Source organism: Heptranchias perlo, chromosome 1 (assembly GCF_035084215.1).
Source record: "Heptranchias perlo isolate sHepPer1 chromosome 1, sHepPer1.hap1, whole genome shotgun sequence".
Taxonomy (NCBI): domain Eukaryota; kingdom Metazoa; phylum Chordata; class Chondrichthyes; order Hexanchiformes; family Hexanchidae; genus Heptranchias; species Heptranchias perlo.
The window spans coordinates 120742199-120758197 of NC_090325.1; positions in this window are offsets into that span (position 1 = coordinate 120742199).

The following is a 15999-nucleotide window of genomic DNA, read 5'->3' on the forward strand; positions in this document are numbered from 1 at the left end:
GTTAAATACATCCTACATTTACCAAGCTGAATGCAAATTTCACTCCATCTCATCAAGCTCTCAGTGTTTGCCTCCTTTGACTGATATTGGATCATCATACTTAATCTAGGGTGAAATTTCCTCGTCTGAGCTAAATTACTCGTAGCCATCAACAGGGAGATATTTATTTTTTGCAGGACTAATGATCTGTCCTCCAGACCCACCCACTGATGGTTATTTACTAGGACCCAGATGCTTGAGCTCAAAATGACTGGTAATGTCAGCAGGTGCCATCCCTCATTCTGGTCACTGATTGAATTGGAGCTATCCCATTGACATTGACTCTGTGACTTTTAAGGCCATTACCCTGGGTGAGAGATGATCATCTCATCATCGCTCTAAACTGACAGCTGATTAGCAACAAATTACAGGCAGGAAGATGCTCAGCCATCAAGACAGAAAAAAAAGACCAGAGTGCAGCTTTCTGTGTATATCACCACCTGACAGAAAAGAAAGGACTGAATGTTAGGCAGCTAGACAACTGTCAGGCCACCTCTTTGCTATAATTTATTTAGTGCAGCAAAAACAGACTTACACCATCTGCGTAGCATATCCCAGGATGCACAGCATAATGGAAAAATGAGGAGCCAGTTTTAAAATGCTACCAGTTTATTTTAAATGCCACCGAGCTTACAGTTCAACTGAGATAGTCTTGGACACAGAGGGCGGCTACAACGTAGAGATTTATGGCACTATCTCGCTTTCTCCTCAGAGCAGCAGTCATTTACATAAACAGATAATACCAGATAAAAATTTCCATTAGACAAAGGTGAAATGGATCAATTTTCTCCAGCAAAATAAATCTTAAACAGGCAGGATCATTACACCAGCCACATTTCAGAAATAATGTATTTAAAATCACCAGATAGCAGCAGTTTTCAGGGTTTCCAATTATCTTTAAGAAAAGCTTATTCTGTGGACAATAAAACACATTACTGCACAATATGATACAGTCCATAAAGATGATGATGTTTTATGAAAGGTTGTAGAAAAGCTCTGCACATTTAAAGGAATGCTTACAGACAACAAGAATAATCTTTAAAATGCAAAAAGATCCAATTTTAATGATCCTCCTGTGTCTGTATATCCCTGAGCTTCTTATAAAACAACACCTCACTTTCTTACTTCAGGCAATAGCTATTATTAGTCCAAGATTTTCTTTCATTCACTGGTTAATGCTTTTCTCTTGTTCTAAGCAGTGAATATTTACAGTGAAATCTCGAGACCACCTGTGGAGTGACTTCCTACATATAATGACCACCCAACATCAATCTCAACAATATATTATTAGTTTAGTATAAGCTATATCAATAGTCCTACCGTTTACAATGCCTGCCTAAATGGTGTTGCAGTTTGAGAGCAGGGGGAATCAGCAGCACTGATTATCCGACCAGTTCTGCGTTGCTCTGTACTCAGGCAGAGTAGAGCTCTGGGCATACATATGTAAATACCTAGCGACATTTTAATTTTAGTAAAGAGCTGACTGTCCTATTGGCTCTTTTTAATCATCAAAAACATATAGGTGGTCCAGTGGGATTATCTTTGCACAAGTTACAGTTACACAGCAACCGATGTGAAATGTAAGCAGTGTGAGACTATTTCCTCAAGGTGGTCTCACACTGCTTACCAAAAGATGAATTGCACTCAAACCAGCAAATTCAAACTAGAGTTGCTCTGTGGTGTCCGCATCAATATAACATAAACTGTGCTTTGGTTGCGTGGAAGTAGTAATTGTGGGATAACTAGCTTAATAGTCAGTGCCAAAAGGAAAATACAAAATCAAAATCATCCCATACACTCCATTATTTTGGCTAACAGAATATGATTATTTATACCTTCGCAATGAGATAATATATTATGTATTTTACCATGCTTGCAACTCAAGTTATGCACAGTCACAGTCAATATATATGGCTGTTGCAATAACTAATTTTTTACTTTCAGTCCTAAAAAGGCAAGTTTAAAGTAGAATGAAAATCTACATGCCATATGATTAACTTGTATTTAACAAATAGAAATACATCAAACATGAAATGCAGATGTAAACAATGCACTAATGTAAAATCTATAAGAGTGAAAATATAAATTATGTTTTGGGTACTTCATGAGCACATATCTGCCTCCTTCTCAGCATTGTTGATATATTTTTCAACACTGGAAGTACATAATAAATTGGTACGCTCACAGCATCTAAAGTTAGACAAATAGCAAATTTAGTTCGTGTTGACAGCGTGTTAGGACATTGGTAACAGAACTATCAGTCTTAATCAATACAAATATCTTTTTTATTGTTTTTACACATATACATGTAAACAATCACACACAAAACTTTCAAACTACATCAACTCTCAGCTGTCATCATTTTCCATATACAAATTGCTCATTTATAATGAGAGAATCCAAATTATTGTCAAAGAAGAACTTTCAAGCTAGCACCCTGTTAGTAAAACTACATTTTAATATTTGACATGCTCTTAAAAAAAAATGTAACTCTAGTCTATCTGGGTCGGCAAAATAAAAATGACAGCTGTAAACAATGGTAACCTTTTAGGGAGGTTATTCCAAAAATTTGCCACTGCAGTAAACTTAGCATTATTGCTGATCATTTAACACAGTCACATGGTGCAGCATGGAAAACATTCCATTCTTCAAAACTTATCACCAAACAATGTGAATCCCATCTTAGGAACACTTTCCCTCAAAATTCCATTAACACTTCTAAAGGTGCAGAAACAAAGCCAAGCAGTCTATGTTGTGAATGGATCAGATGACGGTCAGTTCATAGAATCAAATGCAAATATTTCAGCACATACAAAAAATAATTACAGACAGCTGACATGGGAGTCACAGAAGTCTAAACCCTATCTAAATAGACAGCAATTATTTTTACATTTTTAAAATTAATTTTGTTCCTTCGGTCTCGGTTCTATCTTTACCGTAGTGACAGAATGTTAATTCACTGCAGAGAAAATTAAAATGATAATTCACTGCAGCAAAATAACACTTGGCACACAGTGCCAGCTAACTATAGAATCCATGCCAGTAGTCAGCTGAAAACAGCTATATCAGAGGTTATATTCGTATTTTCTGGCATTTGCAAGAGGGTTAAAAATGCAGTATTATTATGGTGATATTCTGATAAAAATGAATAAAAGCCAGCTTCTGATTTTACTGTGGAAATAACAGCCAAGACAGAGCAAGTCAAAATACCACACCGAGATTATTTTACTCAAATCAAAGACAAACTGTATTTAACTCCTGATTGACAAACTCACTCATGAATTATTGGTGTTTGATGCTCGTGATATTATTCCTGTAATGCAATGCTAGCTGCCTGTCCTCTTCTGTTCATTTCAAGTACAAAACAGAAGAAGAATACTTTCAGAATTTTTTTTCCAAAGACCATATTAGAAATTGTATTCCGACCTGCACGAGTTCTCAGACATTCCAGAAATCAAGGAGTGAGAATAAAAGTAATGAGCAAGACATGTCTATCTTTGTATACTAGTACCTCATGTAAAGGAAATTAGGCTGGAAGAATGGCAAAATAAGAGTGTCAACCACTATGCTACTTTCACAATGTGCCTACACTCCATCAGGAATAAGTTATAGAACAATCTGGAGCTTGCCGACTTTTCTCATTTAATTTCTATTCCACTTTTGATTTTTCTTTGTGTGTGTGTTGTGTGGAGGCTAAATGCATAAAATCAAGAAAAAAATTAAAATAAATTTTCCTGCTGTGGTATGTCACATTATGCTTTGCAATCACTTGTAATATGCTTGTGTTCAACACAAATACATGTAAAATACATTCCATGCAAACAGCTCTATCAGAGGATATAGTCAAATATTCTGACACTTGCAAAGGCCTACAAATGAAGCAACGTAGATCTGTATAACTTACAGTTACAAAATAGGGAACAACTTGCAGGATTTTTGTTTTTAATCCTTTAATCTTGTACGTTCTTATAAACTTCACATTCAGTGTTCTGAAAGGCACACACTATACAAAATGTCAATTAGTCTCTGTGGAACCATACCTGCAATCATTAAAACTAGTTAATGGCAAAAAAAAATTATATGTGTCGAATAATTACACTGCACTTATTTTATTTACTGACTTTATTCCAAATAAATTTGTTGACTGTTGTGTTGTAAGATTAACTTTTAAATAAAGTTGATATAATGCCCTCAGATGGTGTTTTACAGTTTGAATCTCATCACCTCCTACCTTTCCTACCTCTGTGTTCTTAAAATATATAATGTTGTAAAAGAGAAAAATAAAGGGCACTTGGGAAAAACGATGATCTGAACAGAGGAAGAGTGACACCTTCAGGATAGCACTAACATTACTGTTCCATGTGGTATCTTCATGAAAAAGCAAATCAATACAAGATACCTGAAATACATATACATGATTGAACATACCTGAGAAGTATTGTGATGTCTTATCTGCCCGAATGAGCAAATGAAGGTCTTGGCTGCCAGCTGTTTTTGATGCAGATAATGTCAATTCATATCAGTGCAGTTGTACAAAATGGGCGTGAATTGCTGTAGGAGGTTCTCCCGACCCACCACTGTAACTTTGGCAGAATAGCCATGGAAACCCTGCAGAAATGAAATTCTCTGGCTCTGGGGCCACACAAAGAATGCTTTCCAGGTGGGTTGGGCAGAATTTGGGATGGGACCCATTTTTGCCAAGTTCCCATTTTTTTTTGTCAGAAATTCCAGTGGATTTGGGGATGAGTGCTTAGACACCCATAAGGTGGGCAGAAGTTCCACCCCATCCCAGATCTGCACAAAAAGACCTCCCCCAGAGAGAGAGAGGTGGTAAGGCAAAGAGGTTTAGAGAGGGAATTCCAGACCTTTAGGGCCTAGATGGCTGAAGGCACGACTGCCAATGGTGGGGCGAAGGGAGTGGGAGTTGTGTAAGAGGCCAGAGTAGGACGAAAGCAAAGTTCTCAGAAGGTTGTAGAGCTGGAAGAGGTTGCAGAGAAAGGGAAGGGCAAGGCCATGAAGAGATTTGAATGCGAGGATGAGAATTTTAAATTGGAGGTGTTGGGAGACTGGAAGGTCAGCGAGCACAGGGTGATAGGTGAGCAGGACTTGGTGCAGGTTAGGTTACAGGTAGCAGAGTTTTGGATGAGCTGAAGTTTATGGAAGGTTGAGGATGGAAGGCCAGCCACGTGCGCATTGGAAAAGACAAGTCTGGAGGTGACAAAGGCATAGAGTTTCGGCAGCAGATGGGCTGTGGTAGGGGCAGAGACAGGTGATGTTACGGAGGTGGAAGTAGGTGGTCTTTGTGATAGCGAGGATATGGGTTTGGAAGTTCAGCTTAGGATCGAATAGGATGCTGAGGTTGCGAACAGTCGGCTTCAACCTGAGACAGTGGCTGGGGAGGGTTTTGGAATATGAGGCGAGGGCCGAAGATGATGGTTTTGGTCCTCTCAATGTTCACTGACTATCTTCTAATGACCCTGAGATGCTGCACTGTATACTTTGGTTCACATAGACCTCTTCAAATGGTCCCCCATGACCTGCAGTCCTTCATATGGAATTGACAGACTTTCCTGGATCTCTCATGAAGCTGGGAAAGGTTTGCAAATGCTCCTACAGCTGCCACTTTCTCCTGGATTCCCTACAGTAAGTTGATCCCCTCTCAGATGTTGGTGCACAGACATGACAGTAGACTCCATCCCTATCCCAACCATTTTCTGCACATCTTGGGAGAGGCCACACTGAAGCTTCATATGTGTTTGATGCTGTGCTGCCATCCTTCCTTTCATGGTAGGACCCCTGAGATCATGATTAATTTGCTCTGTAGTCAGGGGCTGACATGTCTTATGCCTCTGCACAACTACATTAGGCCCCACTTCCATGTCTGCATCCTCTCCTGTCCTTGTGCGCTGTGTCTTACCATGCATCACTGTCTGTACCCCCTCAAGTGAGTATCTTTGAACTGCTGAATGCAAGAGAGAATGAATAACAGGGTGGGTAAGTGGTTGCCAGAGGTCGAGAGGACAGCAAAGAAAGATACCTCAGCTTGTTGGAGGTTGTCCCAATGCTGCATTTAGCATGAAAGTCTCATATACCTTTGCAGGAAGTGACCCATTTTTTTCAAATGACTATAGTGCTAGAATAGCGTTTGAAAGAGGTGGTATGAGATGGTGAAGGGGAAGTCTTTACTGGGGGGTTTGTTGTTTCCATACCTTTCCTCTCTCCCAAACCTAAAAATTGTCACAGTCTATGTGAAATCTGATGACAGTCCTGGCAGATTAAAGTGATGATATAGACAGATGAGTATACCTTAACTTCATTCTGCATTTGCTCTTATGATTGTCTCATTATGTCTTCACAGAAATGTACAACAAGCAGATCCTAGACCCTCCACAGCACCCACAGGTACCAGCTTAGCTAGCACTGCATTACCAATCCAAGACTTTGCATCCAACAGCCCAGTTAGATCCACACAGGGGGCTCTAGATAGAGAGTTTGAGGGGAGCACTGAGGTGGAATCACTGAACGCAGGAGGAGGAAGAGGAGCCCCCTGGTCAGAGGAGGAAAGCTGCTGCACAAGCAGTAGATCCAGATCTCCATGGTTCTGCTTTAAGAAGAATGTTTTCAGAGCTTGATATACTATTGCAGTCATTGGGTCATATGGCCAGCAGCTTCCGCACTATGGCGACAAGTGTGTAGGCGTTCAGATGCTACATACATGAGGTTATAAGGCACAGAAATTTGAAAGCCCCCAGTCATCCTCGGAGTAGATAGCAGCTTCAGGGCCATCTGCTGCATAACCCTTCAGAGCTGAGGCCTTATTGCCAATCTTAGGCTCTCTTGTGAATGCTCAGATTATTGCACTACAAGCCTTTCGTTGCACTGGGGCCTCTTCAAAGGACAGGCTTACAGAAGAGGTTGCTCAAACCAGGAAGGAAATGGCAGCCACTTTGCTCAATGCCGCTCCTTTCATGAGGTCTGTCAACCTTCAAATCGACAGTGTGTGGCAGAGAGGTTAGGAGAAGGGCAATTGGAACAGACAGTGAATGTTGTGCTCTCTTTTCAGAAGGTGCCTCTTCCACTGCTTTCAGTCCCGACCCCTCCCCCCAGGGCAGCATAGGAGCTTGAAAGAATACAGGGCCAGGCTGTCCCGCAGCAGCGGATGAGCTGCATCCTGAAGCTGGTCCAGCTGGTGTGCAAACTTAAGAGATCGAGAGCCACCTCAGGTCCCGTAACCCGAATGTCATACAGCTGCCCTGTTCCTGTCTCCGAGGAACTACTTAGAGGAAGCACCAGACTAATCGACCATACACAAAAAAACCACTGTTGGAAAGGGGAAACACCGCGGTGCAAAGAAGTAGATTGACGGTCACAATTAGATGTTTGTGCAATAAATGTGTCGGGTGCAGATTATGCTTTGTACAAAGCCCTTGTGATGTTACCAACAGATAAGGCTTTTTTAGTAGGTTGAATGATTGTGAGAGATACTGAGGATGGATTCAGAGTAGGTTTTTTAGGGATGAATTTATTGCAGGGGAAGATCATGAGAGAAGGATAGAATGTAAGGCTTGTACTAGCTGACATGGTCAGGGGAAAGTTTCTAGGATGATATTTCTGTGGAAGCTTCAGCCTGTGGTCTGCCTAGTACCTCATCCAATGCCCGCTCACTTCTTGCTCCTCCAGGTCGATGCCCCGGTCAATGACTAGGTTGGAGCACTCAGCAGGCCACTATGATCCTGGATTATATTGCAGGACGCCCCCTGGACAATCCAGGCATTGGAACCTGTGGCTTAGATGGTCACTCTAACGGAACTTTGCGCTTCATTATATCTCTGCTCCATATTATTAGATGGATCATGAAGGGGCATCATTAACCACACCAACAGTGGTATGCCAAGGTTCCCTAACAGCCTGCACTTCAACCCTTGCCCTTCAAAACGAGAGTGGAATAGTGGATTGTCTTTGGATGAAGGCCTCATTCCAAGCTGCTCGGGAACCAAGCATTTGCTTGTATAATTTTGTGCTACTGACCGCACACTAGCTGGACATTAACGGAGTAGTGCTCCTTTTGATTCATATAAGGGACACCTCACTGCACAGGAGATTGCAAACCCACAGGGATACCTACAATCTGCCCTGCACCCTGGGAAAGCCAGCAAGTCAATAGAAGCCAGGGGTACATGCTTACTGTGCCTTGTATCCATGGCAAACACAGTGTATTGAATTGCCCTGGCAAACAAGGCATTCTGACTTGGTGGATGCACTGCTGATTGATTTATGTCCTTGGTGGTCTCCTGAAACCGTCCAGTAGGGTAGAAACTGACTGCTGTGATGATCTTCACTGGCAGAGACAGTGCAGTGGAGGCTATGGACCATGATTCCAGGTCCATTCCCTGCAGGTGACACAACTCGCTGAAGACCTCGCTACTAAACCTGAGTCTCCGAAAGCATTGTTCCTCGCTAAGGTTCAGGAATATCCAGTAAACCCACCTCAGCTAGATGCGTCCGAGTTGATGTTCTCCTCCTCCTCCAGATAGCACAAGTTCAGAGGTTTTCCAAAGGGAACCACCATCATGTAGCTTTGACAGTTCTCCTCACTGCAGCCAAAACTTTCAAGAGACACTGGGGGTGATTTTCACCTTCGTCACCTGGACCGTAATCTGGTGGCGTGGATTTCCTGACCGTTGTAGAAACTGCACGATTTTCATCCCATTGATTTCCGCCCGGGCGGTAAAGTTCAGAGTTACTCCTATTAACCCCTTAAGGTCCAGTACACCAACAAAGCAATGGAGTCTTGTCATAATTAAAGTTCCTGTAGCTCAGAATTCTTGCTGACTCGGGCTCACAGCGCTCAAAAAGCTGGTCATTTCACTGCTATCCTTTTTGACGTGGACAGTTAACACACAACCAGGAAACCAGGTCGTTCTGACATCATAAACCCAGCAAAACCCAATTCACTTAAATACCTCCAGCGCCGCGCTATGGGACCCTTCACAAATGAGGACCAAAAGTTTGTGGGCAGTCCAACAGGAGCGGAGACCCGGCCTTCGGTGAGATTTCCAGTTGGCTGCGCCTCCTGTTCAGGCGCTCCACCGGGAAGATTGGCCCCATTATCTTAGCGGGACTCATCTTGCTACATTATGCAACATTTACTGAGGTTAGTTACAGATGCCCTGCATTCCTCACCTTGGACTTATTTTTATTACATGTGGATATAAGTAATACACTGCATGTTGCTCTTAATTAGTGCTGTTTCACCATGTACAGCAGATATGGAATAAGATGTTCGCGTTGATTTCTTCAGTGTATATAAAGACCCCGATGCATCACAGATTCCATACTTGTATATTGAACAGATCCAAAGCTTAGTGCTTGACATTTTATCTTGCTGTGATCTTAGAGGGACCCTTAAACAAATCTATAATGTAGTGAAGAGATGTTAACTTGAAATAGTAACGTTATATACAATCATAAAGGCTATTTCTTAGTACCAGTTAATAGCTACATTTATTAGTAATTCCATGATGGATGAATACAGTTTAAATCAAAGGTTGATAGTAGCAAAAGTGCCATTCACCAATCCTGCCTCTCCTGTGTGACCTTGCTAGCAACCTTTCTCCTAGGGGAGGGGATAAAATATTTTATAACGATTTTTTTGTGCATCCAATTCAGCTCGGAAATAAAATGCCTCACAGAAAGTCAACAAATCTATTGGTGTCTAATAACATTTAGCAGGCAGCGAGTCTGAATTTCATAACTGTATAAATAGGTACCCGTGACCTCGCTGCTAAATTGGAGTAGGTCTAATGGACCTTAAAATGATGAAGAAAAGTGTAACTTAACTTTTGACATCTTTTTATTTTATCGGTGGTCTTGCAGCATATTGGAGCTCCAGTGTCTGTATCCAGGGCTGCCGACCTCGGAGCCCTGCGGCTCTATTTCCCGGAAGCCAGCAACAGCTGGGCGAACTCACCTGACAAAGCACCATGTTTGGCCTCTTCTGTTCCCGCTCGGTTTTCAGAAGTCAATCGCAGTGTTTTATAGGTCGATTTGACGTGCTCCAAAAAGGATTTTTCAGCCTCTCGGGGGGCCACTCAAGCAGAGGCCAGAAATACTGGTCGCTCGCTCATGTGAAATGCGAGGGGTTGAGGACTGTTTGCATCCCCAAAACTTTCCATTGGCTGCCTCCATTCAGAGAAAGAAATGCCACCAATAAAGGACATTAGATGAACACCCCTCTCTTCATTCATGTTCCTGCTACAAGCTTTTTAATCTTCCACATTTCCCTTTGCCTAGTAATGCTGACACCAGCAGCCTCCACCATTAATGAGATAATAAAGGTGGAAAATGTGACATATGGCATCACTCCCTCATTATCACTTCATTTGGACCAATGTTTCTGGCAAAATATATGCTCATTCACCTCTTCCCACACCACTGACCATGGCCCCAAACAAGTCTTCTGTGTGAGACAGAAATTTATATGTACTTCTAATCTAGTATACTGTATGCTGTATTTGCTGCTCATGGTGATCTCCTCTACATTGGGAAAAACAAATGCAGATTAGTCAGCTACTGTGCCAAACACTTGTGTTCTGTCCACAAGTGCAACTCCGAGCTACCTGTGGCTCACCACTTCAATTCTCCCTCCCATTTTGACCTCCCCATCATTGGGCTTTCTACACTGTTCCAATGAAGCTCAACGCAAGTTTTAAGAAGTGTCTCATCTGCCATTTGATCCTCGTGAATATTGTTATAAACAGAATAAATCCTCTTATATCTACCCACACAAAGATCTACAGGCACCAAAGTGGAAATCTGAACTGCAATAGTTGGCCCATGCTCATGCATGAAGATAGTCCCCTATAACATTTTTTTTAATAAAGCTCATTACAGATTATCAAAGCCAGCAGCATCAAATAAGTCAGAATGTCAGTGTTACATTTTGGGATTTCTGACTATGCTGTTATCTGTGGGGGGGTCTTGATGTGGTATATGTTCAAAACACTACAATTGAGTTAAACTAAACTTTCATGAAGCTCAATTCACAGGACAGCAAGGCTGGCAGATGTAGACAAAATCAGATGAGGTGTCTGGACCAGCATGCTTCAGACAATGAAAGTTAGTTTGGACATTTCAGCAATCGTTCACACTTATTCTGGTTGAGATGATTCAATTCACTTCAGCAGGGTGGATGCCAGGGTAGTCTGATGAAATTCCACTTCCTGGGATCAGAATTAACAAAGAGAGAAAAATCCATGTTCAGGGTCAGTCAGCTCTAACAAAGGCTGTGGAAGGCAGGTCTTCGGCTGGGAATTAAGCTATGGCAGGTCGGCGATCCGATTTTCTAGTTTTTGTTGTTTTAGAAATATAAAAAAATTTACGGCACAGAAGGAGGCCATTCGATCCATCATGTCTGTACCGGTTGAAAAAGAGCCACCCAGCCTAATCCCACTTTCCAGCACTTGGTCCATAGCCTTGTAGGTTATGGCACTTCAAGTGCATATCTGAGTATTTTTAAAAATGTGATGAGGGTTTCTGCCTCTACCACCCTTTCAGGTAGTGAGCTCCAGACCCCCACCACCCTCTGGGTGAAAAAGAATTTTCCTCAGCTCCCCTCTAACCCTTCTACCAATTACTTTAAATCTATGCCCCCAGTTATTGACCTCTCTGCTAAGGGAAAGAGGTTCTCCCTATCCACTCTATCTCGGCCTCTCATAATTTTATACACCTCAATTAAATCACCCCTAAGCCTCCTCAGTTCCAAAGAAAACAACCCCAGCCTATCCAATCTTTCCCCATGGTTAAAATTCTCCAGTCCTGGCAACATCCTCGTAAATCTCCTCTGTACCCTCTCTAGTGCAATCACATCTTTCCTGTAATGTGGTGACCAGAACTGTACGCAGTACTCAAGCTGTGGCCTAACCAATGTTTTATACAGTTCTAGCATAACCTCCCTGCGCTCAAAGTCTGTGCCACGGCTAATAAAAGGAAAATATCCCGTATGCCTTTTTAACCACCTTATCTACCTGTCCTGCTACCTTCAGGGATCTGTGGACATGCACTCCAAGGTCCCTTACTTCCTTTACACCTGTTAGTGTCCTCCCATTTATTGTGTATTCTCTCACCTTGTTTGACCTCCCCAAATGCATTACATCACACTTCTCTGGATTGAATTCCAATTGCCACTTTTCTGCCCAGTCCATTGACACCTTCCTGCAGTCCACAGCTTTCCTCCTCACTATCAACCACACGGCCAATTTTTGTGCTGGAGTTCACAGGATCCAGCTCGTATGTCATTGTTACATCGCATGGGTTGCGCTATCATATATGTAGATATTTGGCAGTGAGTCAACTCCAAAGCCTAAGAAACATAGGATCTGCTTATGGGACTGATTGACGCCTCTGAACCTAAGAAGGTAACTAAGGCAGACCCTGAATTAATAACAGTGAAAAAGTATGGAACAAGATGATTCACCCATTAAGTTTGTTCCTTCCAGAGTATGTACAATCTACTCTACCAATATGGATAGAGTAAATAATGCCATGTCATGGCACCCCATGACAAATGTAATGATATTTCAACACTAATAGATGATTTTCCTTCCCCTTTTAGATTTTGTTTTCTCCCTGGTGCAGTGAAAATTAGTAAAATGTTTTTAGTTCCACTTGCCACAACTGCACTCAGTCATGCAGAGGCTGCTTTCATCATTCATCTGTGCACCACCTGGCCAATGAGGTATAAGTACACCAGGTTTAAAAATCTGCTGTAGCTGCTCCCATCATTCCATATACATAAGACCAGGCTAGTGAAGTATTAGCTCTCCAAATTTAAGTGTCTCATTCCCACATGCTCTGCTATTTTTGCTGTGACTAATCACATTCCTAATTATGGATTATACCTCACCTATTTAACCTCCTGAGGAGAAATGTCTGAATAAATACTCTGATCCCAAAGGTGATCAAACAAAACTTTCTCCACCGCAATCCTGGCCTGCTGCTCTCCAGACAGACCTCAGTTCCTACTTGCAGTACCAGAAGAACCACCTCATCCTGTAGAGTAGTTGATCATCAGTTTCACTGTTGGCAGCCCTCACAATTCACTCGTCCAGTGAATTGTGGGAGTTTCTTTTAATGCATGATTTACAAGTGGAAAATATAAAATGTAAAATGTGGAAATGGACATTTAAATTTCTTGCATGAATTGTGAGCATTAAAAAAACTACTGCAATGTGAGGGAATCAGTGTTACGGCTGCTGATCATTATCCCTATCCCTATAAATGTCTGCCTCATTCCCATTCAGATGTTTATCGAGCTTTCTTTTTTAGGAGTTAATCAATAGAGAATTCACTGCTTTATTGGGAGTGAGATCCATGTATCCACTGCTTCATTTTTTAAAGATAATTGGCAAAAGGCCCAGAGAAGTGGTGAGAATTTTTTTTTACGCAGCAAGTTGTTAAGATCTGGAATGCACGACCTGAAAGGGTGATGGAAACAGATTTAATAGTAACTTTGAAAAGGGAATTGGATAAATACTTTTGAAGGGGAAAAATCTGCAGAGCAGTGGGACTGATTGGACAGCTGTTTCAAAGAACCGGCACAGACACGATGGGCCGAATGGCCTCCTTCTGTGCTGTATCATTCTACGATTCCTGCAGGAAAATAAATTCTTCTAACCTCAAAGAACAGAATGCTTTTTTTAAACTTTGAACCTCCGACCTTAATGTGCCAAATTGCTTATATTTAGTTGAACATTTAATTATTGTTTGCTTTTGACATTCCTGCACCGGGTGTGTAGCCCATTCAAAATAGTGGAGGGAGGATCACAGTGAAACAAGCCACTTTCACCCTGCTCGCGCTCACTCTCTTCCCCCCCCCCCCACTCCACCCCCGCTCCCCCCCCAACCCCCCCCCCCGCCAAGGGAGCTCACTCTCTTTCCCCCCCCCCACAGGGAGCTCACTCTCTTTCCCCCCCCCTCCACAGGGAGCTCACTCTCTTCCCCCCACAAGGAGCTCACTCTCTCCCCCGCCCCCACAAGGAGCTCACTCCCTCGCCCCGCCCCCACAAGGAGCTCACTCTCTCCCCGCCCCCCCAAGGAGCTCACTCTCTTTCCCCCCCAATAGGAGCTCACTCTCTTCCCCCCCCCCCAAGGAGCTCACTCTCTTCCCCCCCCCAAGGAGCTCACTCTCTTTCCCCCCCCCCACCCCCCAAGGAGCTCACTCTCTTCTCCCCCCCCCCCCCCCCCAAGGAGCTCACTCTCTTCCCCCCCCCCCAAGGAGCTCACTCTCTTCCCCCCCACAAGGAGCTCACTCTCTCCCCCCACAAGGAGCTCACTCTCTCCCCCCCACAAGGAGCTCACTCTCTCCCCCCCACAAGGAGCTCACTCTCTCCCCCCCCCCCGCAAGGAGCTCACTCTCTCCCCCCCCCCCCCGCAAGGAGCTCACTCTCTCCCCCCCCCCCCCCGCAAGGAGCTCACTCTCTCCCCCCCCCCCGCAAGGAGCTCACTCTCTCCCCCCCCGCCCCCCCCGCAAGGAGCTCACTCTCTCCCCCCCCCCCCGCAAGGAGCTCACTCTCTTTCCCCCCCACCCCCCCCCTCCCCGCCCCTCCCCTCCCCCCCCACCCACCCACTCCCCCCCCTCCCCTCCACCCCTCCCCCCCCCCCTCCCTCCACCCCTCCCCCCCACCCCCCCCCGCAAGGACCTCACTCTCTTCCCCCACCCCGCAAGGAGCTCATTCTCTTCCCCCCCCCCCCCGCAAGGAGCTCACTCTCTTTTCCCCCCCCCCCAAGGAGCTCACTCTCTTTCCCCCCCCCCGCAAGGAGCTCACTCTCTTCCCCCCCCCCCCCCCAAGGAGCTCACTCTCTCCTCCCCCCCCCCCCCCCCCCAAGGAGCTCACTCTCTCCTCCCCCCCCCCCAAGGAGCTCACTCTCTCCCCCCCCCCCCCACCCCCCACAAGGAGCTCACTCTCTCCCCCCCACAAGGAGCTCACTCTCTTCCCCCCACAAGGAGCTCACTCTCTTCCCCCCACAAGGAGCTCACTCTCTTCCCCCCACAAGGAGCTCACTCTCTCCCCCCCCACAAGGAGCTCACTCTCTCCCCCCCCCACAAGGAGCTCACTCTCTCCCCCCCCCCCGCAAGGAGCTCACTCTCTCCCCCACCCCCCCCGCAAGGAGCTCACTCTCTCCCCCCCCCCCGCAAGGAGCTCACTCTCTCCCCCCCCCCCGCAAGGAGCTCACTCTCTTTCCCCCCACCCCCCCCTCCTCCCCCCCTCCCCTCCCCCCCACCCACCCCCCCCCTCCCTCCACCCCTCCCCCCCCCCACCCCCCCCCCACACCCTCCACCCCTCCCCCCCCCACCCCCCCCCCTCCCTCCACCCCTCCCCCCCCACCCCCCCCCGCAAGGACCTCACTCTCTTCCCCCACCCCGCAAGGAGCTCATTCTCTTCCCCCCCCCCCCCGCAAGGAGCTCACTCTCTTTCCCCCCCCCCCAAGGAGCTCACTCTCTTTCCCCCCCCCCGCAAGGAGCTCACTCTCTTCCCCCCCCCCCCCCAAGGAGCTCACTCTCTCCTCCCCCCCCCCCCCCCCCCCAAGGAGCTCACTCTCTCCTCCCCCCCCCCCCCCCCCCAAGGAGCTCACTCTCTCCTCCCCCCCCCCAAGGAGCTCACTCTCTCCCCCCCCCCCCCCCACCCCCCACAAGGAGCTCACTCTCTCCCCCCCACAAGGAGCTCACTCTCTTCCCCCCACAGAGCTCCTCTTTCCCCCACAAGGAGCTCACTCTCTTCCCCCCACAAGGAGCTCACTCTCTTCCCCCCACAAGGAGCTCACTCTCTTCCCCCCACAAGGAGCTCACTCTCTTCCCCCAAGGAGCTCACTCTCTTCCCCCCACAAGGAGCTCACTCTCTTCCCCCCCACAAGGAGCTCCACTCTCTTCCCCCCACAAGGAGCTCACTCTCTTCCCCCCCA